Source organism: Hippopotamus amphibius, chromosome 13 (assembly GCF_030028045.1).
Source record: "Hippopotamus amphibius kiboko isolate mHipAmp2 chromosome 13, mHipAmp2.hap2, whole genome shotgun sequence".
Lineage (NCBI taxonomy): Eukaryota > Metazoa > Chordata > Mammalia > Artiodactyla > Hippopotamidae > Hippopotamus > Hippopotamus amphibius.
The window spans coordinates 14,794,322-14,820,319 of NC_080198.1; the positions used below are offsets into that span (position 1 = coordinate 14,794,322).

Sequence of the window (25,998 nt, forward strand, 5' to 3'; positions counted from 1 at the left end):
TGCTTTTCACTTGTGAAGGTCCTGAGGGAGCTGACACGAGGCAGGTAAATTTTATTAGGGAGGGATTGTGAAAACAAAAGAGCAAAAGTCAGATCTGAGTGGGACCCTAAAGTGGTAGAGAAGCTGCTAAGAACGTTATGAGCTCTCTTCCATCAGTGCTTTGTGCTCAGAGACTGAAAAGAACATGAACATCAGAAATAAAACGTTCGCATCATTCTGGAAATGCCAAGGCATAGTGCAGAAATTTTATGGGTTTATATTTTAAAGGTTCTGCATTATAGTATTGATTTGAATGATTTGAAATTTCATATAAAACTTCTACCTCTTAACTTGTTGAAAGTCACCGAAGAAAGAAATGTTACAGAAATGGGCTATTCCGTAATGCCTTTCATATTCATGTCAGACTGTCAATGCAGGCAATTGGGACTGCCAGTGGTGTGGGGAGAAGTACACTTGAATAGCATATCTGGGCTAAGCAATGTGACCAAGCTTAAAATATTGACACGGAAATTAGAAATTACACTTCTGGAAATCTAAGGAAATAATGAGGGGACAGTCTACGATGTGTGTACAAAACTCTTTATGATGGTACTTTTTTATAGTAGAGAAAGAACGGGACAATGTTCCTTCACATGGAACCACTAAGACCGAATTATGGTTAAACCTATATGATAAAAAACAAAACAATTATACTTCCAGAATGATGCTGAACAATATGTATAGTAAGTTGTCTTTAAACTGAAAGAAAAAGATGGAAAGGTAAAGCAAAAACTAATAGTAATGGTTACCTGTAAGAGAAAGGAGGAAAGGAATAAAGTAGAAGAAAGAGCCTAGATGACTTTAGTTTTGAATTTGGAAGCAGGCAAAGGTTTTATGTAACATGTAATATGGAAAAAAAGAAGTCCTTAAACTCCAGAGGAAAATAAAACAAAAGAACTGTTGTGTGAAGTTAGTGGCTTAATGACGTAAAGAAGAAACTTTGCGTTCTAATAATTTGTGTAAGTTTTGTAGAATATATCTCAATAACAAAGACCTGGCAAAAACATCTCTTTTTGTTGTTTTGTTTAAATTGAAGTATAGTTACTTTACAACATTATATTAGTTTCAAGTGTACAGCTTGGTGATTCAGTATTTTTATGGATTATATGCTATTAAAAGTTATTACAAGATATGGCTATAATTCCCTATGCTATACAATATATCCTTGTTGCTTATCTATTTTATACATAGTAGCTTGTATCTCTCAATCCCCCACCCTAAAAAAAACTTAAAATGTTATCTGTAATCATATGTAAATAGTACTGATATTATTTGTAATTTATTACCCGCATATTTTGGAATAAATCAAAAATGTATTTTTATGTCATCAGGAAACATGACTTTAATTGTTAAAAAAAAATACAAATATTAAGTCAAAGAAGTTAAGAAAAAGCCCTTTCAGACAATATTTGAATTGAAATTATCAAAATGAAATTATACTGTCATTTTAAGATGATATTTTCTCTCTCTCTTCACTAAAATGTCCAGAAACAGTGATTGTCCCAGTATCAGTTAATAGCCCCAGCACACAGTCTGTGGTCTTTAAATGCCTTTCCTAGTAAAAGAAGTCAGGACATATTGGAGAGATGGCCAATTGCAGGTTTGGGGCAGAAAAAGTGTAAGATGAGACTGAAATATGTGCTTGAACCCCCAAACAGGGAAGTCACTTTACTGTCCTTACATTAAAAGGAAATTTTAGTCATTTTTAAGAGCATAATCCTATCTAAGAAAAGATGAAAGCGGTGAGCATTAAAAATAGCGATAATGGCAATGAATTGAAATGTACCAAAATCTAAAAAATGTGGATGCATAATGATAGCAAAAAATGGTAAAAAGAGAAGCATGTACTTTTCTTACCTTTTCTATTCACACCACCTCAATGTAGCCAAAAAATTTTTTTTTAATACATCTTTATTGGAGTATAATTGCTTTACGATGTTGTGAAAAGAGTTTCTTTATGTAGAAGTATTTCAGATAATGTGTGGAAGGAATGATAAAATTAGATTATTAGCATTTTGTAACCACTAATGAAAAAAACAGATAATAGCTGCTAAAACCAAAAGCCAGAAATGAATAGCTGGTAGGAAGCTTTATAATGGATAGATCAGGTTGTCAACATCTTCCAATCTTAGTTTCTCTCACACACACACATGCACACACACTCACATACACATACACCAACAAAGCAGGAAAAGATATGCATATGGATATGATACAACAGGAATTATTCAGCATTACCTATAGCCATAAAATATCCATGTGGTGATGTTGAACCTGAATCTGATCAAGCTTCAAGACTGGACTTACCAGTTTGCAGGACATACACAGGTAGAGCAGTGTGAAAATTCAGGGTGTGAGGGATTCTTCAGGACAAATAACTGATTTCTTCCACAAACTAATGGCATGAAAACCCAGCAAGGGAATTAAAGGGACCAGCAGATTAAGAGACTCAACAGATAGATATCTCAACCAAATGGTATATGTTGGATATTTTTTTTTAAATCCCAGTTTAGGCATACAAAATAGTAAAAACACACTTAAAAACAATTGAGAAAGATTGAACATTGACTAGGTGATATTGAACAGATTTTCAAATGCATCCAGTATGGTAATGGTATTTTAATTCAGTTACAAAACAGAATCATTATCTTTTAGAAGTACAAACTCAACTGTTCATGGATAAAATTATGTGATGTCTTAGATTTGACTTAAAGTATGCTAGTAGAATGACTCAATAATGGGTGGTGGTGTAGGTGAATCAAGATTGGCCATATGTTGATAACTGTCTAAGCTAGGTGAAGGGTATAAGATGTTTTAATATGATATTCTAATTTTATCTATGTTTGAAATTTTACATGATAAAAAGTTAAAATTAATATTTTTAGATAATATTAACAACAGTTTAGCTCTAGGCTATAGGGTTTATGAATCCTTTACTTTTGTTGATTTATTGTTTAACTTTTATTTTAACAAGGGTGTATGACTTTCACGATCAGAACAAAATATATATACATTTTTAATGAACTCAAGACCAAATCTGAGCTGATACATCCAGGTTCAAATTCCCTAATGCTTGTCAGGAATCACTGTATTGTTTTCCAAGGGCTGTTGTAACAAAGTACCACAACTCAGTGGCTTAAAAGGATAGAAATTTAATCTCTCACAGTTCTGGAGGCTAGAAGTCCAAAATCAAGGTGTCAGGAGGGCCATGTTTTTTTCTTTTCTTTCTTTCTTTCTTGTTTTTTTTTTTTTTTTTTAATATTTATTTATTTGGTTGTGTGAGGTCTTAGCTGCAGCAGGAGGGCTCCTTTTAGTTGTGGCTCGTGGGCTCCTTAGTTGTAGCTCAGCAGCTCCTTAGTTGCAGCATACAGGCTCCTTAGTTGTGGCATGTGAACTCTTAGTTGTGGCATGCATGTGGGATCTAGTTCCCTGACCAGAGATCAAATCTGGGCCCCTTGCATTGGGAGAGTGGAGTCTTAACCACTGCACCGCAGGGAAGTTCCGGCCATGGTTTTTTTTTTTTTTCTGAAAACTGAACAGGGGTGCCCTTTCTTGCCTCTTCTAGCTTCTTGTAGTGGTCATCAGTCCTTGGCTTAGAGCTGTTATCACTTCATTTTCTGTTTCTGTTGTCACGTGGTATATCCTTGTGTGTCTGTGTCTTTTCCTCTTTAAAGGATGTCAGTCATATTGGATTAAGGGCCTATCCGACTCCAATATGACATCATCTTATAACTAATGTAACTATAATTATATAACCAATTATATCTACAATGACTTTATTTCCAAATAAGTTCACATTCTGAGGTGCTGGGGTTAAAACTTCAGTCTGCCTTTGGGGCCACACAGTTCACCCCATAACAGTCACGCATGCCATCTATGACTCTTGAAATAGCTGTGATATACCAGGCAAATATCCTTCACAAATTTGGCCCAAATTCAAATCTCAAATAAGCCCTTTATTCGTTCTGTGACCTCAGATTTAATTTTCTGAGTCATACTTTCCTTGGCTGATCATACTAACAATGATAATAATAATAGTTTGTCTTAGGTCAGGTTCTCTGCAAGACACCCCAAGGTAGAATTTGTGTGCTACACCTTTCGGGGGAGGGTGGGTACAATCCTACAGCAGCAAGAGTCAGGGAAAAAGTGGCAAAGAGGCAGGAACACTCTGGAAGCCAGTGCAGTGGACCCTCCATATAACAGGGAAGGGCTAAATTGGACTCCATGTTGGATGTTTCTTTGACTTTAACCTTTGGTTTTCATCCCTTTGATCATACACAGTGGCCTGCCTCAGGGAAACCCACCCACCTGTGAAGTTAACACATCTCTTCCCTGAGGCTAGTCATTCCAGGAGATGTTTCACAAGACTGATAACCCTTTTTATTTTACTCCCCCCCCCACCCCATTCTATAAAAGAAACTGGCATCCAGACCCTGATAAGGTGGGTTTTTGGAGACACTAGTCTGCCATCTTCTCAGTGTGCCAGCTTTCCAAATAAAGGCCACACATTCCTTGCCTCAACACCCCGTCTCTGATTCATTGGCCTGTAGTGCGGTGAGCAGAGCAATCTTGGACTTGATAACATCCATACCAGTTGTTCAGCATCTGCAGATACAACCAGCCTTGGATCCAAGATTGGTTGAATCCCAGGATGCAGTGACCACAGATATAGTTGAGCATCCCCAATTTTGGTGTCCTTGGGGCCCCTGGAACTGATCCCGCATGGATACTGAGGGATGACTACACATGCTGGGAAACTATTATCAGGTTGGTCACAGCCTCACAAGAAGACAGTGACAGCTGCTCAGTCATGTAGAGCATCTCCAGACAGGCTGTGTGGAGCAACCATAGCTCAGCACCCTTCAGTGGAGTAAAGAGAAGAAATATGTATCTGCCAGCTCCTTCCTAACTCCTCTTTCTCATTGTTCCTTCTTAACCCCATGAGTCCTTAACTCCCCAGCTCTCCCCATACCCCACTCTTGGTTTTGTTACCTAGTCCACCTAGGCAGTCAGGGGGAGCCAGATCCCATGCCAAGTGGGGAAGGGCTTCCTCTGAATTCAGAAGAGGGAAGAGTAGACAGAGCCTCTGGTAGGTAGGGTTGGGATGGGTTAATGGTGGATAAAATGGAAGTTGTGTCCAAACCCAGCCTTTACCCTGGAGGTTGTTTATGGAGATAAGGTATATGATGCTATATCCTGAGATTTTCACTGGAAAGCAGTTTAGGCCCAGAGGCAGATAGACTGAGAAAATCTAGCATGGCACGAAAACTGGGTCCGAAAAACACTCACCAACTTACAGATCAGTTGTGATGAACACATGAGAAAATATGTAAATCACTTCCCTGCTTCTTGGCACCATGTGGCTTCAGTCAGCCACTCCATAAATGGTCATTGCTTATCTGTTTATTTGGAAGAGACATATTTCAGCATTCAACGTGCTTATCATAAAAATCATTTTAAATGTATTTAATAGGGTCAACATGAATTTGAGAAGGGGACAAAGTGTGTTTGAGAAGATTTTATTTTAAAGCCACTGTGATTTAAACTCAGCCTCTGAACTACTTGTAATGGAAAGGCAATCAGCCCCACAAAATAACATAAGCTTGACAAAAAGGGTGTTTTAGAATTAAATTCGAGTTTTTGAACTATCATAAATAAGAGTTCAGACTGTGGCCTGATGCACTTTTATTTTACTACATTAATTTTTTTTCTTTCTTTTTTTTTTTTTTGCAATGAAACAACACTCCTTTTTTTTTTTTGATCTTCCCTTACTCATTCCCCCTCCCACTCCCACTACTCCATCCTCCATAATACTTCTTGTAGTTAAAAATCTGGGCTACAGGGGAAAAGAGATTTAAGAACTCAGATGCCAGCTTTGTAACTCAAAAGCTACATGCAAATTGTTTAACTTCTTAAATTTTGGTTTCCTCAGTTGTAACAAATTGCAAGGATTAAATAAAATCACATACATCAAATGCTTAGCACTTGTGTCTGTTGGTATGGTCCAGTTTTCATCCCCGCTGTCTTCTTCCGCTCTAGATCTGAGCACAACAGCTGTTTAACTTCTCCACCTGCCTTTATTGCCTTGACCCTGCCTGCCAGTCTCTCTCTTCACTCTCTCCTTATGCATAACTGGAAGAATCCTGCTCCAAGGCAGTTCTTTTCAGTGCTTTCTCACTAACGAAAGATAAACATGAAATTCCCAAGTTTGTCTTAGCCTCTCTGTGTAGTCATTCCTCACTGTCTCCTTAAAAACCACATGCACACCATTTCCGATGTGCAGCAGGCTCTCTATCCTAGAACTTTACTCCTTCAATGTTCTTCCGTTCCTGGCACATAGCTAATGTCTGCTTGTCATTCAGACCTTAGTTGAAGTTCTTCTTCAAACTAAAAAGCTTCTGTACAGCAAAGGAAACCATCAACAAAATGAAAAGGCAGCTTATGCAATGGGAAAAAAATACTTATGAACCATATATTGTATAAAGGATTAATATCCAAAATATACAAGAGATTCAGACAACTCAAAAGCAAAAAATAAATAACCCACTTAAAAAATGGGCAAAGGACCCGAATAGATATTTTTCCAAAGAAGACATGTACCTAACCAACAGGTACCTGAAAAGGCACTCGAGATCACGGATCACCAGTGAAATGCAAATCAAAACCACAATAAGATATTACTTTAAACCTGCTAGTATATCTTTCATGAAAAAGAAGAGAGAACAAATATTGGCAAGGATGTAAAGAAAAGTGAACTCTTGTACACCATTAGTGGGAATGTAAATAGGTGAAGCTGTTATAGAAAACAGTACGGAGGTTCCTCAAGATATTAGAAATAGAGCTACCATATGATCCAGCAATCCCTATTCTGAGTATATACCCAAAGGAAATGAAATCACTATCGCGAACAGCTAGCTGTATTCCCATGTTCATTGCAGCAGTATTTAGTATAGCCAAGATATGGAGACAACCTAAGTGTCCACTGAGTGAAAGATAAATATGGCATATTTACACACTGGAAAATATTCAGCCATACACAAAAAGGAAATTCTGCCATTTGTAACAACATGGATGAATCTGGAAGGCATTATGCTAAGTGAAGTAAGCCAGAAAAAGACAAAAATTGCATGGTATTGTAACAGGGAAGAGCCAAACCTGACTCCATGTTGGATCTGTTTCTTTGGCTTTCAACCTTTGCTTTCATTGCCTTTGTTATTGTAATCCTACATAATGGCCTACCTCAGAGAACCCTGCCCACCTGTGAATGGCTGCAGAAAAGAAGAAATTAACACATCCCCTCCCTGAGCCTAGTCATTCCAGGAGATGTTTTGCAAGACTGATAGCCCATTTTACTTTACTTCCCTGCCTCTCCTTCTCTGACTCTGTAAAAGAAACTGGCGTTCAGACCCCAATTAAGATGGTTTTTTTGGAGACGCTAGTCTGCCATCTTCTCGGTCTGCCAGCTTTCTGAATAAAGTCATATTCCTCGCCTCAACACCTCGTCTCTGATTCATTGGCCTGTCATCCAGAGAGCGGAGCAAGCCTGGACTCGGTAACAGTATCACTTAGGTGGCAATCTTTTTTTTTCTCCTTATTTTTTAATTTTTGGCTGTGTTGGGTCTTCATTGCTATGCATGGGCTTTCTCTAGTTGTGAGGAGCAGGGACTGCTCTTTGTTATGGTGTGTGGGCTTCTCATTGCGGTGGTGGCTTCTCTTGTTGAGGAGCATGGGCTCTAGGCACTCGGACTTCCGTAGCTGTGGCACACAGGCTCAGTAGTTGTGGCTCATGGGCCCTAGAGCACAGGCTCAGTAGTTGTGGCACATGGGCTTAGTTGCTCTGTGGCATGTGGGATCTTCCTGGACCCGGGATCAAACCTGTGTCCCCTGCATTGGCAGGCAGGTTCTTAATCACTGCGCCACCAGGGAAATCCCTTACATGGTAATCTTAAAAAATAGTCAAACTCATAGAAACAGAAGGGACAATGTTGGTTGGTAGTGTTTGGGGTTTTGGGGAAATGCTGAGAGGTTGGTAAAAGAGTACAAACTTTTAATTGTAAAATGAATAGGTTCTGAGGACCTAATGAATAGACTAGTGACTATAGTGGATAATACTGTGTTACATATATTTCTATAATATATATCTGGACATGGCATACTGGATATTAAAAAAAAAAAAAAACTGCTATAAGTAGGCCTTAAGAATATGGTGGTGAGGTGTGGGTGGTGAGGAAGCTCTCCATAGTCCTAAAATTAGATTTCTGCCTTCTAATGAACCTGTGTCTCTAGAATGTGAACTTCACTAGTGTTTCTCAGGGGTTTTTTGTTTTTTGTTTTTTCCCCCTCCTTGCTGTGGACAGAATGGCTTGAGCGGGCTGCAGTTGGGTATTTTCCTTCCCTCAGGTCATCTAGGTGCTGACACTTGATCAGGCTGGTCTCTGATAAGTAGTTTCCCTGAGGGCAGGCCTTATTTGAAAGAACAGAGTTATCTGCTGTATTTCAAAATTGTTTCCTTTCCCCTCCGCCTGCAAGAAGCAAAATGAGAATTTTCTCTGGTATTTGCTGTAGGAACCTAGTCATGGCTCAGGAGGTATAATCTCACAAGATTGTGGGGGCCCCCTAATGGCTGGGTCCCCCTGAAGTTTTTAGCACTGAGTTGCCCCACACTGAGTCTCCAGCAACTGCTCAATCCCAGTTCATGTTTTCCTACTACAGAGCCAGTTCCCGTGTCAGTTTCTGCCAGGAAACCATGACTCCCTGTATTTCTTTGTCTGTCTCTCTAATCTTTGATGCAGCTGTTTACCTGTTTTCCTCTCTTGTGGTTCCAAGAGGAGTTCTTGATTTTTCAGTCTGTTCAGCTTTTTACTTGTTATTAAGACAGAGTGGTGACTTCCAGGTTTTTCACACATGGAAAGGGGAACTGTTAAATGATACTCTATATTCTTTCCCCAAAACTGAATTCTCAGAAGACAGAGATTGACTGTGAAAGAGAATTCCCTCTTCCTGAAATCTATTTCTGAGGCATTTATCCAAGGTTTCCAATATATATCACCTAAATTATATATGTAGAAGAGTCATGCAGATAATTTCCAGCCTTTTCTCGAAGTGTCAGTTTCGAACGACAATCTTAAACTGCATTTTTAAGAATGTTTTTCCTCTCCTTGAATATTGCATAGCAATGACCACTGCATTCAGGCATGTTGTAGTTTTTCTTTGTTTGTATTTTGGTGAAAAAATTTGAATGCATAATGCCCCTTTGAGGATACCACGTTTCTTTTATTTCAATAACATCAAAGAAAATACTTAAGAATCTGGGGGTTTTAACCCGTTCTAAGTGTGCCTGTCTATTAAGAATGTTACCACCTTACACCTTAACCCAGCCTTCAGTCAAGTGCTTCTATAATTACACTGTAAGTAGCTAATTAAGAAGGTGTTTAATGTACTGTAGTTGAGAGTGCTTTCTATTCAGGAAATTAGTTCTACTCCTTTATTAGGAGTTACAAATAAGCAATTCAATAACCTGAATCCACTCCAAACAAAATACTAACCAGGTATCTTCCAGCCAGAATAAATGTGTGGGAGTTACTTTCTCCCCCTTCCCTCTTCTTCACATTATTGTTATCCAGTTCCACAAGGCAGAGATAAGAAGCACAACGTCTGCATTTCTCAGATTACCAATCTTTTTATCCTGTGTTGGTAGAGTGACAATCATTTTTTTGCTGGTAACGCTGCTGCCACCATCACAGCTGGATCTTTATTTCTTTTTCAAATAAATAAAATTAAAAGTGCTCAGCATGGCATAGTTCAGCTGTATATCTCCAAGTTGCACACAGATTGAAGCTGCTTTTAACTTTTATTTTTAAACTTCTTTGCCAGCCAGAAATGATAAAAGTAAAGAGAGCCAGACAATGTGGTCCATTTACCTGCCTACTTGCCTTCTAAATAGACAGCAGTTGGTTGTGAATGTGTTACTAGGGCAATTTTATGGCAAAGACCTTTTTTTCTTAAAAGCTAATGAAAATATCTGGAGAAAAGAGACAGATTTTGTTTTCCTTTAAAAATTTTTTCAGGCAGCTGCAAGGTCAGAGTTGTTGATGAATGAAACTGGGGTAACTTACTAAAACTTTTGTGGTGAGTAGATTGGGACACTGGAGGAAACTACATATATTTATTGTAAGGTATATAGGCATTTTGTATTTTGCAATCATAGCATTCTTTTTTTTTACTGAAATGTAGTTGATTTACAATGCTATGTTAATTTCTGCTGTAGAGCAAAGGGGTTCAGTTATACATACACATACATTCTTTTTTATATTCTTTTCTATTATGGTTTATCAGAGGATGCTGTATATGGTTCCCTGTGCTATACAGTAGGACCTTATTGTTTAGCCATCCTGTCTACAATAGTTGGCATTGCTAACCCTAGGCTCCCACTCCATCCCTCTCTAATCCCTCCATAGCATTCATTTTCATAAGATAATTATACTTTGGAAAACACCAGCAACTTAATTGCATGTAATTTTGTGAAATGTGTTGGGGACATTTGATCCAAACTTGGTTATCTGAATTTTTCTCCCAGGATGTTTAGCTTTAAAGGCCGTCATATAAGATAAAAAAAGGGGGGGGGGGTGGAGCTGATTGATTTTTTTTCATTGAAGAGACTTTGTATTATGGATTGAATTACTTTCCACTCAAAAAATATAATAAAGTCCTAACTGCCAGTAGCTGTGAATTTAACCTTATTTGGAAGTAGAGTGCTTGTAGATGCAATCAAGTTAAGATGAGGTCATACTGGATTAGAGTGGCCCTAATCCAGTATAAATGGACACAGACACAGAGGTGACAGCCATGTGGAGACAGAGACAGAGGTTGCTGTTATGTTTCCACAAACCAAGGGATGCGTGGGGCTACCATAAGCTAGAAGAGGCAAGAAAGGACCTTCCCCTAGAGGATTTGGAGGAATAGAGCCCTACCTCCACTTTGCTTTGGACTTCTGGACTGAAAAACTGTGAGAAATGAAAGTTGTGTTGTTTTAAGCAACCCAGTTTGTGGTCAGTTGTTGCATCAGCCCTAGGAAACTAGTATACCTTTCTTTTGCTTTGTCTGCTTTGATCTACAAAGATGCCCCATTTCTGGTTCCTTCCCAAGCCAAACTTGTCAGTTTCTCCTTTGTTATGTAAGTCACCCCATAGTCTTTCCAACAAATTCCCCTTAAACTTAAGTTACTAAATGAATATCTGTTGCTTGCATGAGACTGTCCTAGCTAACGAACAAATATTTCTTGCTGCCATCCTAGGTGTCTTTTGGTATTGGTAGCTAGTCAAACATAGTTCATTAAGAAAAATGAACCAAACTTGAAAGTCAGGCAAAGTTAGAGCAGTGTGTACTCTTATAGACATATTACATTAGAATAGTGTTTAACAGGCCAACCCAAAGATTCTTAAATTATCTGTATTTAAGGAATGTACCGTTGATTGACTTAATACTTACTATAAAAGTCCATATTCTGTGAAGCTGCACATTAACTTCTAGACTTTTGTCTGGTAGAGATGCAAATCATTATTTTCTGATAGAAAATATAACTAAAAGGCCTGGGTTCCATTGCCCTGTATAACATTAACCAGTTCTGTATCTAATCTAGCAATGTTATGCCTACATTCTTTTTTCCATTGCCTGTACAACCTTTGTTCTAACAATTATCCTTTGAATCAACTTTGCCTTCCTGCTGATTACTGAATTAATGAGGAGAATCAATCTTGATATATTTGTATGAAAATCTTATTTTCAACTTTTTGGTAGTTATACTTTGACATGCCACATGCACAGACAAAATTATTTGAGAACGCTGATAGTTCCAGATTAGCTGAATGACCTTGTATAAACATATCCACAAGGCAGCAGTTAGAATGTTGACATTAAATGGAAAATATGAAAGAATTTCATTGTCCTTAGAGAAAATAATGACTTTCATTTTCTCCCTTAAGATTGAAAAATAAATTCCGTAGGCATGTGTATATATATATTCTAGAAAGCTGATTCACTCAAAGATAATGACTGAGAGACTACTAAGTGTCTCTTAAAGTCTAAGATGAATTTTCACTGAAGATCTTGTCATTAAGAGTTGTGTTAAACATCTTCAAGTCCATGCTCTATCATCCAGTTCTTTGGATGAAACTAAACCCGGACAGAGAAGCATGAGAACACTAAATAAACTGAAATCACCCAAAATAGTTGAAAACCAGCTGTAAATTACATGAAACTGATGAGAAAATTAGATAATTTCCACAGCAATATCTGACTTTCGTTTTCACTGCAATATTAAAATGTTAATGTAAAAATAAAAACAAAGAATGAGTGCAACCAATCCCATAACATTTGTCATGTAGGACCAATATGACATTTTTGGAAAGGACTGGACATCTCCCTAATGGAAGGGGTGTGTGAGTGTGTGTGTGTGTGTGTGTGTGTGTGTGTGTGAGAGAGAGAGAGACAGGTTAAAGTCAGGAAAGAATAAAGGGTAGGAAAGGAAATAAGGATACCACCATTTCCCGAGTATTATTATATTCCCTGCTCTTTTTAAAAATTGAAGTTTCTAATTCTTTTTTTAAAATGGAGGTTTTTAATTCGTGCCATATGAGAGCATATATTGTAATCATTCCCATTAGTAAATGAAAATCAGGGTGATTACCTTTCCTGTGGCCATGCAGCAGCTCATGCAGAAACAGGATTCAAGTGCATTTCTTTTTTTTTTTTCTTTAACTTTTTATTTGTTTATTTTTAACAATAAACTGCATATGTTTAGAGTATACAATTTGGTATTCCAGTCTCCCAATTCTTTCCCCCCCCAACCCGCCCCGCTTTCCCCTTTGGTGTCCATATGTTTGTTCTCTACATCTGTGTCTCTATTTCTGCCTTGCAAACTGGTTGATTTGTACCATTTTTCTATAGTCCACATATATGTGTTAATATACAATATTTGTTTTTCTCTTTCTGACTCACTTCACTCTGTATGACAGTCTCTAGGTCCATCCATGTCTCTACAAATGTCCCAGTTTCATTGCTTTTTACAGCTGAGTAATATTGCATTGTATGTATGTACCACATCTTCTTTATCCATTCATCAGTTGATGGACATTTAGGTTGCTTCCATGTCCTGGCTATTGTAAACAGTGCTGCAATGAACATTGGAGTGCATGTGCATGTGTCTTTTTGAATTAAGGTTTTCTCTGGGTATATGCCCAGTAGTGGGATTGCTGGGTCATATGGTAGTTTCAACTGCATTTCTAACTCCAACGCTCCTATTTTGGATTTTCTCTTAAAGATTGCATTATTCCAATGAAAACACTTGTTGAGGCGTATAATGTGAATCAATCTGAGATGCTATTATTTGAAAAACGATGCTATTTTATGTCCCATTGAGAATGAATAAAATGTGAGAACTTAAACTGATATAATGTTTGTTATCAATTAGTATTTTATTTTATAGTTATTGAAAAACATTTTTACTTGTTTAGAAATATTTTTATCATATATCATAAAAAGGAAATATAAGAAAAATACATTGGGGGTATTCCTAAAATTTGGGGGGCATGTCCAATTTTTCCAGATAACATGGAGAGTCACAGTTGTATATGGTTTTCCACATACAACCACTAATTAACATCCACAAGTGCTTCAGAACAAATGGTAATAAAGCATTTCTTAAACAAATGGTTGATTGCTATCCCTGAGGGTTTCATCAAAGCCAATGATGTATTTGAATTTGATACTGGTAAATATACAAAAATGTGTATCTCTGTGTATTTTCCAGTATGTGCATATGTGTGTGTGTGTATGTGTGTACACTCATGATTAAACATGAATTTGGGCCATATATATATATTCTATAACATGTCTAGGTTGTGAACACCTATCTGGGAACACTTGAACATTATTCGTCTTGATAATCCCTTCAACATCCATTATGTTTTCTTTCACAAAATAAAAACTCAGAAAAGACTTATCAACGTGGGGGCTTCCCTGATGGTCCAGGGGTAAAGACTCCGAGCTTCCACTGCAGAGTGCACGGGTTCAATCCCCATTTGGGAGAGATCCCGCATCCTGCCGCGTGGTGTGGCAAAAAAAATAAAAATAAAATATTTGTCAACATGAAGTGAACCTGAAATATTCTACTCCGATTTTTACAGCTTGCAGATTATTTGGCTTCATATGTAATAAAGATATCCATTAACTAGAGTGAATTTTCTAGACGTACTGAAAATATATCCCTAAATGTTTACCATTTATTAGCAATAGAAAACCAGTAAAGGTAGTAAATTGCAAAACGTATCAGTGAAGGCAAATTTTTCCTGAGAAAAAATAATCTGAAATTGTGGTATTTCATGGAGTTCTGCGGTGTTATTTGTTGATTTGTGCCTAATTAAATTCAGATTATAAAGCAAACATCTGCTGGGCTCATTCCCACCAATCAGTTGGGTAACTAAAGGTAACAAAATTGGTAGGTTTGGTTTTCTATCTAACACAGGATTTCTTTTATTACCAGCATTTTAACGTTGGATTTTTTTATCACCATTTTATGACTTGTAATTTATACATTAAAAACAAAAGTTTCAAAAATAATGATCACTTTGCATCTTATTCAACAGAAATAGGGTATGAAATCTTGCTTTGATTGAGTACTAAGTTAGATTCCAAACTTCTAAGTTTCGCATCTACCAGCCGGTCTTCCCAAATACTCACATGTAATTTTGAATTAAATTTGAAATAATTTATTTAAACATGTCATACAAATAAATTGGTATGTTCTAGAACAAGCTGTTCCTGCTAGTAATACTTCAGTGTATCAAAACAATTGTTTCTCTAAGCTACTGGTTTATTAGCTAGAAAACCAGAGTTGGCCTTTTAGCTATTGTGCCCACTGCCTTACTCCCTCAAATTCAGGGAATTTTGCAGTTATTCTCCTAACCCTACACACAGACATACACACACACAGTTTTTGAAAGAAGTAATATAACATAAAAATTCAGTGGCCTGGGGACTTCTCTAGTCACATAGTGGTCAAGAATCCACCTGCCAATGCAGGGGACACGGGTTCAATCCCTGGGCTGGGAAGATCCCACATGCCGCAGAGAAACTAAAGCCCATGCCTCACAATGCCTGAGCCTGAACTCTAGAGCCCATGTGCCACAACTACTGAGACCACGTGCCACAACTTCTGAAGCCTGCGTGCCTGGAGCCCATGCTACACTACAAGAGAAGCCACCACAATGAGAAGCCCATACACTGCAACAAAGAGTAGCCCCCGTTCACCACTACTGGAGAAAAGCCCACACACAATGATGAAGACCCCAGAACTAGCCAAAAATAATAATAATAAAGAAAGGAAAAAAAACCTCAATGGTCTGAATACTGTAAGATGGTGGCTAAGAGTACAAATTTTGGAGTAAATTGCTAGATTCAAATCCTATCTGAACAACTACTAGCTTAGGGTCCTTGGGAAAGGCCTCTCTGTTCCTAATTTCTTCACCTGTAAAATGGGCTCATTAATAGTACCTAATACATGGGAGTGCTTTGAGGAAGAACTCATATTTGAAATGCATTGAGATTTCTGCCTGCCATATATTAAATCATATGTTTGCTAAATTTTAAAAAATGAAAATGTAATTCTATTAGTAGTCACATCGCATGCTGAAGGATTTTGTAAATCTTTGACTAAAAATGTGATGCAGTATCCACCTATTTTTGCTATTTATCTGTTCCCTTGCCTCACCATAAATGTTTTTGCTTTTTGATATTACCCTCTCAAAAATTTTATTGCAGTACATAACCATATATGAAATGCCCACGTAGCTGATTATTTCAATGAAACATAAAATTAGTCCCAGCCCTACACCTATCAAATGGTTAAACTGTTCTTTGTTGGGAATGAATAGATTTGGGTGGATTTCACCAGGCAGAGTTTACAAATTTTAATAAGGCCAATGCTGTAGAGAGCTTCTGGCTCAGATACCCTTACTGAGTTTTGTGGAAGGCCACAGGAATACAAACATTTGCAATGTCTTAACATGATACCCATAATGTGCTAGCATTAGTGATCACTGATCCAATCCAAATTTGGATTTGAAAATTTCACCATCTTCATGTACTAAATCACATTCCATGTGAGTAAGGAGCACTGTCTTTGAGGCATGAAAGGAATTCACAGTGAACTTTTAGAGATGTTTCAAACTTAATAGGATCCAAATAAAGAAAGTCATACATTCTGTCTGCCTGAATGTGCTTTTAAATTGAAGAATTGAAACAGCTCTCTGCCCTACCTAGGAACCTGAGACTTGCTTTTTGTTACAAATAGAATTTGTTTCATATAAATATGATTTTCATCTGTCTTTGTTCCTTTTACTTATCTTATAATAAACATGAATGGGATTCCCTTAAGAATTGTACACATTGAAGAAGGCAAAGACAGCTTATAATTTAATAGATGAGGCTACTGGGTATCTTCTCACCGACCTCAAATTGCCTGATTACCTTCCTTTAGACTCTCACCTGATTAAAGTATTGTAAACAATGCAAATAGTTCTCATTGAGCAGCCCTCCCTGCAAAAGTTCAGCTGTCTCATTTTACTATTCTATTTACATACTAAGTTGCTATTAACTTGTACAATAGTCTTTGTTCCCCACATTGGGTATGCTGAAATATTAGTTTTGTATAATGTTAAGAAATGGCATAAAGAAAATTTTTTGCAGTAAATTTGTTTGAAAAACAGTGAGTTAAATCAAATGATATGGGTTTCTTTACTGAAAGACTTCTCAGAACCATGTTGATATGCATCATCTTCAAGTGAGAGATGCAGGATGCTGTGTCCTCCCAACATTTTTACCACTTTTTTTTTTTTTTTTTTTTTAGAATATTTCTCAGAATTCGTGTTACGTGATACACTGTTTGGGAATGGCTTCTTGATACTCTCTTCTTATTTCTGAAAATTGAGACTAAAGTAATAATTTGTTTACCATCACTTGAATTCTTTTATCAAGTAATCCTTCATGTTCCCAGGTAGTAGAGGGTTAAGGAAAGCAGTGTAGTTGTGAATAATACTAAGAAACAAATATATACCACTTAGCTCATTCCTCCCCTGGGAAATGTAATTACAGCTTTGAAATCTACTATTTCTGTCACCAATGTAGAAGTTGATAGTATTGAGCATATTTATAAAGAAAAGCTGTTAGCAAGACCAGCTAGGTCTGCCATGGCACTAGTGAATCACCAACTGTTTTCCCTAGTCTAGTGCCAAGCCATGACGAGAGTACCTCTTCAATGGCAGTGAAAAACAAATGAACACTTTTGATTAAAAATCAAATGAGGATCAGTGAATAGGTACTCCTTGAAGCCAGCTTTAGGATTAATATGAGGCAAAACATGGCCATACAGAAAGGCCAACATGGTAAAATATGTAACAATAGGTTAATGCTATGAATGTATGACCCAAAGTCAGTCAACCGTACCTATGGACTTAGAGAATGTTTCTATTTGGAAGAGAACTTAGAGTAATAGTAGGAGGATTTCAGCTCCTATGAAGTCCTAGTCCCTTTGGCTTGAAATTATAGAATATTATAGATTGGGTGGCTTAGGAAAAACAGAGATTTATTTCTCACACTTCTGGAGACTGAGAAGTCCAAGATCCAGGTGTTGGCTGATTCACTGTCCAGCGAGTGCATGCTTCCTGTTTCATAGATGGCTCTCACATGGATGAAGGAGCTCTCTAGGGCGTCTTATATAAGGGCACTAATCCCATTCATAAGGGCTCCACCCTCGTGACCTAATCACCCCCATGATCCTTACCTCCAAATAAGTCATACTGGGGATTAGGATTTCAGTTCATGAATTTTGGAGGGACAGGACATTCAGTCTATAGCACATGCCAACTCTGATTGACTTGTAATGGCTTTCTGAGCAGTATGTGGAGGAAAATCCAAATCTCAGTGTTAGAGTGTAGCATGAACAATTAACAAAAGATCATCTTGTTAGGAATTGGAGTTTTGGCAGTGTATGGGTCACCTGCTTGGAATTCAGACCAGGCGTTTGCATCTCAAGTGATCTATAAAAATAGACTTAGCTGAAATATTTCCCCTGAAACAGCCATCATTGCCTTCCTTGCCATTTAAAATCTTAAATAAGACATTCAATTACACATCCATAATATTCACTCATTACAATTAGAGCCGTGAAAATGAGAACACTTTTTCATAAACCCATTTGGGTCTGAAACTCTTCACAGAGCTATAGGCTGAATAAAAGTGGAGGATCTGTCATTCCAACTTGTAGATCAAACCAAGTTGGAAATCAGGCATGTTATTGGTAAAGAAGCAAGTACAGAAGAACAGAGAAATGTCCTTGTGTAGAAAAATAAAAATTTTATTTATGTACTTATTTATTGACTGTGTTGTGTCTTCATTGCTGTATGCAGGCTTTAGTTGCAGCGAGCAGGGGCTACTCTTCATTGCGGTGCGTGGGCTTCTCATTGCAGTAGCTTCTGTTGTTGCAGAGCACGAGCTCTAGGTGTGTGGGCTTCAGTAATTGTGGCACACAGGCTCAATAGTTGTGGTTTGAGGGCTCTAGAGCCAAGCTCAGTAGTTGTGGCACACGGGCTTAGTTGCTCTGTGGCATGTGGAATCTACCCGGACCAGGAATCGAACCCATGTCCCCTGCATTGGCAGGCAGATTCTTAACCACTGCACCGCCAGCGAAGTCCCAAGAAAATTTAAATATCATAGTTTTGCTTTTACCTTAGTGCCATCTTTAAAATCTTTGTCTCTTGACTACACAATAAAAAATGAACTCTGTACACCTTATAGCATCAACATACCCATTGCAAAAGGTACTCAAAATATGTAATGGAGAGCTATCTTTGCAAAGTTTCTTTTCCTCTTTCCTTTTATCTTTGTCTACGGGCTTAAATTAAATATCCAGTCAACCATCTATTTTGGTGGAATTTTTTGTTAATTGGGCATTTGGTAAAAGATGAAAACAGAATTGTAAGTTTTCATCACCTGGAGTGGGAAACACAGAAAGTAACATGTGCCAAAATCTAGGAGATGTCTTACATTCAAAAATAAAGTGCTGACTAAACATTAATAGACTGTGCTTTGCATCTTCCAGTTAATAATGTCTTTTCCAGATTCCAAGTAGCTAGAATCTTGAATATTCACATGACTGGGATTGCTTTGGTCATGGAATGGAAACTGTGGTTGTAACCTCATTAACCCTTTGGTCCATTTTACTGATAGGATAAAACAAGCATGGTAAGAAGAAAGCAGAAATGTATCACATGTAAACATCAGAAGGTCTTATTCATACGATTAGAGAAATTTAGAAGTGCAATGGATTATTATAGACTAATTTAAACTTCTCTTATCCAAATAAGGAAACAGATGCCAAGAAATGTAGTGTTGTGTGCTAAGCACTTGGTTCAGTGTAATAGGGCCAAAGCTGAAATTCAGACTGTAAGGTGATATTCTGGTGTCCTTCCCATTTACCCAACAGAAATGATTTCAAAATGACAGAACCATAAGCTGGTATAAACAAATTCCATTCTCATCCGGCATTTGCAATGACGATAATTTGAAAGGTCAGAACCACATTTTTTTCATTATTCTGCAAGGAATGGGCAATGAAACAATTTGAAAACTTTATGGGATGTAGGCTTTGCTTTCTATTGCAATTGCCAAAAGAGTAGAACATTCAGATTGTTAATTTCTGAAGACACAGCTATTTCCAAACTGTTTTTATTTTCGTTATGTTTTATCACTTACTTTTATACACATCATGAAGATTAAGATCTTGGTAATTTAAAAATTATGCAACAGCTGCTGAGAACTGCTTCCTACACTGGAACATGAAATGTACACTGGGAAAATACCTATTACTAGCTGTGAAATATGCATGAGCCTCTGCAGCCAACTTTGTAAAGTGGAATTTCTCCTTGCAGCAAAATGGAGTGGTTACTTTGCTTGGGGGAGTCACTACTGAAGGAGAATTGTATTGATATGTATTAAGGATTGTTCTACTCCATGAATAATGCAGTCATCCTTTGTGATACTCAGTATTGTGGAATTATTTCTGTACCAATTTATTATTTAGACACTTACCTGCTGCCTTTTGCAGTAGATCTTATTTTGCTTGATAGAATGCATAACTGTATAGCTATAGATGGCAAATATATATTTGTAATTAATTTTGGTTCTGTGTGTTTCCACAGCTAATTAGGCATGTTTTATATACCATATGCACTAACTACGTCAACCTGCAAAAAAAGCATCATATTTTGGGGGTGTTTTACATTTATGACAAAAGACGAAAAGTAACCTTTTGGGGATTTTTTTTTTTTTTTTTTTTTTGCCATCTCTTACAAAATTGTCTTTAATTATTATTATTTTTTTTGTTTTTGTTTTTGTTTTTTTTTGTTTTGTTTTTAAAGTACTTATGCTATATTTTTTTTTTGGGGGGGGGTACACCAGGTTCAATCATCTGTTTTTATACACATATCCCCATATTCCCTCCCTTCCTTGACTCCCCCCCCCTCAAGTCCCCCCCACCCTCCCTGCCCCAGTCCTCTAAGGCATCTTCCATCCTCGAGTTGGACTCCCTTTGTTATACAACAACTTCCCACTGACTATTTTACAGTTGGTAGTATATATATGTCTGTGCTACTCTCTTGCTTCTTCTCAGTTTCCCCTTCACCCACCGCCCCCTCCCATACCTCGAGTTCTCCAGTCCATTCTCTGTATCTGCGTCCTTGTTCTTGTCACTGAGTTCATCAGTACCATTTTTAGATTCCGTATATGTGAGTTAGCATACAATATTTGTCCTTCTCTTTCTGACTTACTTCACTATGTATGACAGATTGTAGTTCTATCCACCTCATTACATATAGCTCCATCTCATCCCTTTTTATAGCTGAGTAATATTCCATTGTATATATATGCCACATCTTCTGTATCCATTCATTTGTTGATGGGCATTTAGGTTGCTTCCATGTCCTGGCTATTGTAAAGAGTGCTGCAATAAACATGATGGTACAAGTTTCTTTTGGGATTATGGTTTTCTTTGGGTATATGCCCAGGAGTGGGATTACTGGATCATATGGTAGTTCTATTTGTAGTTTTTTAAGGAACCTCCATATTGTTTTCCATAGTGGCTGTACCAACTTACATTCCCACCAACAGTGCAGGAGAGTTCCCTTTTCTCCACACCCTCTCCAACATTTGTGGTTTCCAGACTTTGTGATGATGGCCATTCTGATTAGTGTGAGGTGATACCTCATTGTGGCTTTGACTTGCATTTCTCTGATGATGAGTGATGTTGAGCATCTTTTCATGTGTGTGTTGGCCATCTGTATGTCTTCTTTGGAGAAATGTCTATTTAGGTCTTCTGCTGGGGATTTTTTTAAGGGATTTACTTTAAAAATTGTTTCCCAGAGCATTTTGAACATTTTTAAAAGATAGTGTTATAATCTTTTATCTCTTAACCACGTAAGTCTCACAGGTTTATTATCCCTGTTTTCAAAATCGAGACATATGGTGGTTAAACAGTTTAATCATCTTTTGCCAATGCTACCCCCAAACAGCCAAATTAATCTCCTCAAAGTATTTCTCCTAAAATATTACCTAGTAGCTATAAAATCTTCAACATCTCTTATAGTCTGCTGAACAGAATACACACAGCATAGCTCATCTTCACATTGCAAGTGCTTTTGAGAAGGGCAGTCAAGTGACTCTGCAACCCTTTCCAATTCCACTCTCCAAATACACCTTACACATCACCAACCTGCCAGACCCTTATTTTGTCTGTTTTGTTCCATGGCTCCGTCCCCCTCCAAAAGCAGCTCTGTCCATCACCACCTTTAACAGTTCTCATCATCCTTTCAAACACGACTGTTCGACAGCCCGATTACCTCTCGTTTTATGAGATTAGACATTTTTTAGAGAGTGGGAATGGTGGCCTGTGTGCTCCTGATAATCTTCCCTCATCCCCAAATTTCAGTAAAATGTGCACTATCGTAAATGCTGCTGTAATGAACAGCGGGGTGCATGAGTCTCTGTGAATGACTGTTTTCTGTGGATATATGCATGCGAGTAGGAATGGCTGGATCATGTGATCGCTCACTTCTTAGTATCTTAAGAACCCCCCTACCATTCTCTGTCGTGGCTGTACCAATTTCCATTTCGCACAACAGTGAAGAGTTCCCTTTCCTCCACAAACTCTCCAGCATTTATTGATCATAGACTGTTACATCATGGACCTCTGAGCGGTGTGAAAGGATCCCTCGTTGGAGTTTTAATCTCCTTTGCGTTCTTAGCGATTTTGAACATCTCTTCGTGTATTTCCTTATTTTAAAACATGTGACTTAAATCTACTGTTGAAATGAGATTCTGAAAGTCGTCCCTCTTTTGAACATCTTTTCAGTGCCTACACCTGGGGATTTATTGCAGCTAGGTGATGTTTACGGCCCCTCAGGCCTTGTAAATATTCAGCGCCAAGCACCGGAGGTTCTAACGTCGTAGTTACAGGAAACGGCCACGAGAGGGCAGCACTTATTCCTGACCAACTCTGCTCCCCTGTGCAACCACAGCCTCTGGGAACGTCAGTGATTGGGCTTTGAACTTAGTATGGACTGTGCCATCAACGAATACCCCAAAGGGCTTGTTTCTCATTACTTCTTCCACCTTACGCTTCAGTGAGCAGACAACTCACAATCCCTGCCAAACCTCAATGCAACGGGTGCCAGCTTTGACAATCCAGGGGCTCGAAAGAAAGAGGTTGGAGGTCGGAACCCCACCACCAGATAACATGGAGACCTAAGGATGTTTCAGAACTAACCAACCCAGAAGAACCACCATTCTCTGGGTGCACTCGGCTTGCTTATGCGGTAGGAGGTCCCATGTGAGCCGGTGATTCTGGTGGCAGGCAGCGGGGGGCAGGCAGTCCAAGTCCAAGGGGGGCTCCGTTCCTGGCATAGCCTTTGCAGCGGCCTTCGCCCCAGGTCCGTGCCTTCTTGGTGCCCAAGCCTGCTCTGGTGAAGGCATGGGACAGCAGGCCAGTTTGTCCCGGCTTTAGGGGAATCGCTTGGGCATTTCTTTACTTTGTTTTCATTTCATACTTTTCGAGGGCGGAGGGGGTTCAGTCCACTTGAGGTATCCCATTGTCTTCCTTTCTGGAACACAGCAACGGGATGCAATTGTGTAGAAATGGGTATCTATGCTCTTTGGGACGTTCTCCCATATCGATTAGGACAGAGTGTGGAGTATCCTTCCCTGTGATCTACAGTAGGTCGTTGTGGCTTTTCTAGCTCGTGTATATTTGTGCGTATAGGGTACTATGGGTCTCCAGAGTTCAACTCCCCCCACGACTCCTCTTTCAAAACCTTCACTGTCTTTTCTAAGCCTGCGAGGCCGTCTCTCACCTAGATGAGCTTCTTGGCCTCATAGTTAGATTCCCCCGCTAAGTGATAAGGTTCCTCCTTTCCCTGTGCGCTTGATGTCCTCTGGGTCCATCGTGTTTTTGCAAATGACAAGAGTGCGTGCTATGGTATAGCTGAGGAATAGTTCTTTGTATATGTGCCACGCGAGTTCTTTCCCCCATCTTCTGTGGATGCATATTTTGGTTGCTTGGGTGTCCTGGCTCTTGTCCACAGAGATGCGTTGAAGTTTGGTGTGCACGAATCTCCCAAAGTATCGCTTTCTGTGGATGTAGGCACAGGAGTGGGATGGCTGGATCGTGTCATAGCTCACGGGCTAGTATGACAGAGCAGCTCTGGACCGTGGTCCACAGAGGCGGTTCCAATTGCTCTCTCACCCAACAGAGAAGGAGGGTTCTCTTTCCTCCACGGCGTCTCCAGCCTTTATTGTTTGTAGAGGTTTCAGTGATGGCCAGCCTGACCGCTGTGAGGGGAGCCCGCCTTGTCAATGTTCGTTTCCACGGCTCTCACAGTTAGCGGTTTGGAGCCTTTCTTCCTGCATTTCCTTCTTTGGAGTGGTCTCACGGCACTGTACCTCTTGACGTGGGTTTGTGGCGAGTCGGCCCGCTTTGGAACTCCTTTTCGATGCCTCGCCCAGGGAGTTTATTGGGGCCAGGTGTCCTTTGCAGCCCTGCAGGCCTTGTGAATACGCGGGGCCCAGGAGCAGGGGTTTTACCGCTGTAGTTAGAGGAGACGGCCACAAGACGGCAGCACTTGCTCCCGCCCAACTCTGGGTCCAGGTGCAAGCCCAGCCTCAGGTAGAGTGGAGTGTGCGTGCGCACAGGGCGCCGGGCTTGTGTCTCTTTCTTCCTTCCGCATTGCCCTTCAGCGTCCAGACCGCTCCCTAGCCCTGCCAGAGCTCGAAGATGCTGGTTCTATTGTCCGCGGACAGGGCGATCTAAGGTAGGAGCCTGGAGATGGGAACCCACCAGCAAGCGTCATGGAGTCTGGGCATATTTCAAAGCTAATCCCCCCAGGGGCTCCACCAAACTCTGGGTGCACTCAGCTTGCTTAAGCAGTAGGAAGGCCCAATCTGAGCTGGAGATTCTGGTGGCAGGCAGCGGGGAGCAGGTAGTCCAAGTCGAAGCGGGGCTCCTTTGCTGTCACATCCTTCCCACTGCCTTCGTTCCCGAGCAGTCTGAGGTTAGTCCCCAATCTTGTTGTGGTTAAGAGATGTGACAGCAGCCCAATTTTGCAGGCCTTAGTGGAAAATGTTTGACATTTCTGTATATATGTTTTTATTTTAACATGTTGGGGATGTTTACTACAGCTGGTTTTTCACGTTGTGTTTCTTTATGGTACGCAGCTGCGTGATTCCTTTCTGTCTTTATGGGTATGTATTCTCTTTCAGAATCTTTTCCCGTAGAGATTAAGACAGAGTATTGCTTATGTTAGTCTGTGCTCTGCAGCCGTTCCTTGTGGCTTTTCTATTCATATATATTTGTGTATAGATGTTAATTTCAGCCTCCTAATTTAAGTCCCACCCCCAATGACTCATCGTAGAAAACCTTTAGTTTGTTTTGCCAGTCTCCGAGGTCGTCTCTGGCGTGATTGAGCTTCTTTGTCTTATGTTTCGATTCCAGCAATACGTGGCACGCTATGCTATTTTTATTTGTGTCTTTTATGTCACGTTGTGCAGGATCTTCTCTGGGTTTATCCTTTTGCTGCAAATGGCAATAGTGCTTGCTAGTTTACAGCTGAGTAATATTTTTGTGTGTATATGCACCACATCTTCTTTATCCCATCATCTGTCGATGGATATTTCGTTTGCGTCCATATCCTGGCTGATATAAACAGTGCTGCGATGAAGTTTGGTGTGCATGCATCTCTTTAATTATTGCTTTCTGTATATATGCTCTCAGGAGTGTGACGGCTGGATCATGTGATAGCTTACATCTTAGTATTAGAAAGAAGCTCCATCCTGTTCTCCATAGTGGCTGTACCTTCTTCCATTTCGCAGATCCCCTTAACATATGTGCAGCATCTATTAAAATCCCAAGGGACAAATTGGACAACCACATCTGGCTTTTCCAGGTCCTTACAGGGACCTCCGCAGCAAGATCAGTATTTAGTATTTACTATTCCACATCTGTGACCTTCACAAGATTTACCTTCTCTGAGGCCCTTCATTCTAGCTGAGAAACTGGACGATGTTGTTTGTTTCTTCATGCACATCCTTATAAGTAAACTTCTCATCTTTTTTCTTTTTAGAAATATACCCGTGATGTGCAAGTTAGCCCATAAATGTTGCCTGGTTAAATATAATTCATTTTCTTTCCTTTCTGTAAAATATTTTAGAGACACATATTGAAATCAAAGAAAGAATTTCTTTTGGCTTTTATTTAAGGGCCAACAGAGCACCCAGGGGAACCCACACACATGCAGTGTGTAAGGAGAAGTCAGGGGCCACCAGAGCCAAGCTTGCAAGTACATGAATACTTGTCCCAAG

At 39.1% G+C, this 25,998-nt stretch overlaps 1 long non-coding RNA gene across 3 annotated transcripts in view; it reads left to right on the forward strand.

Annotated features, from left to right (window-relative positions):
* The first annotated feature begins 24,319 nt into the window (after nt 1-24,319).
* The window catches only part of LOC130835142 (uncharacterized), a 32,728-nt gene continuing 31,049 nt past the window's right edge, over nt 24,320-25,998 (forward strand). For 2 of the 3 annotated variants that reach the window (XR_009048835.1, XR_009048834.1), the window contains exon 1: nt 24,339-24,452. This is a non-coding gene — a long non-coding RNA (uncharacterized LOC130835142). Of the gene's footprint in view, nt 24,453-25,998 lie in introns of all 3 variants that reach the window. The other variant, XR_009048836.1, reaches the window with a different exon arrangement.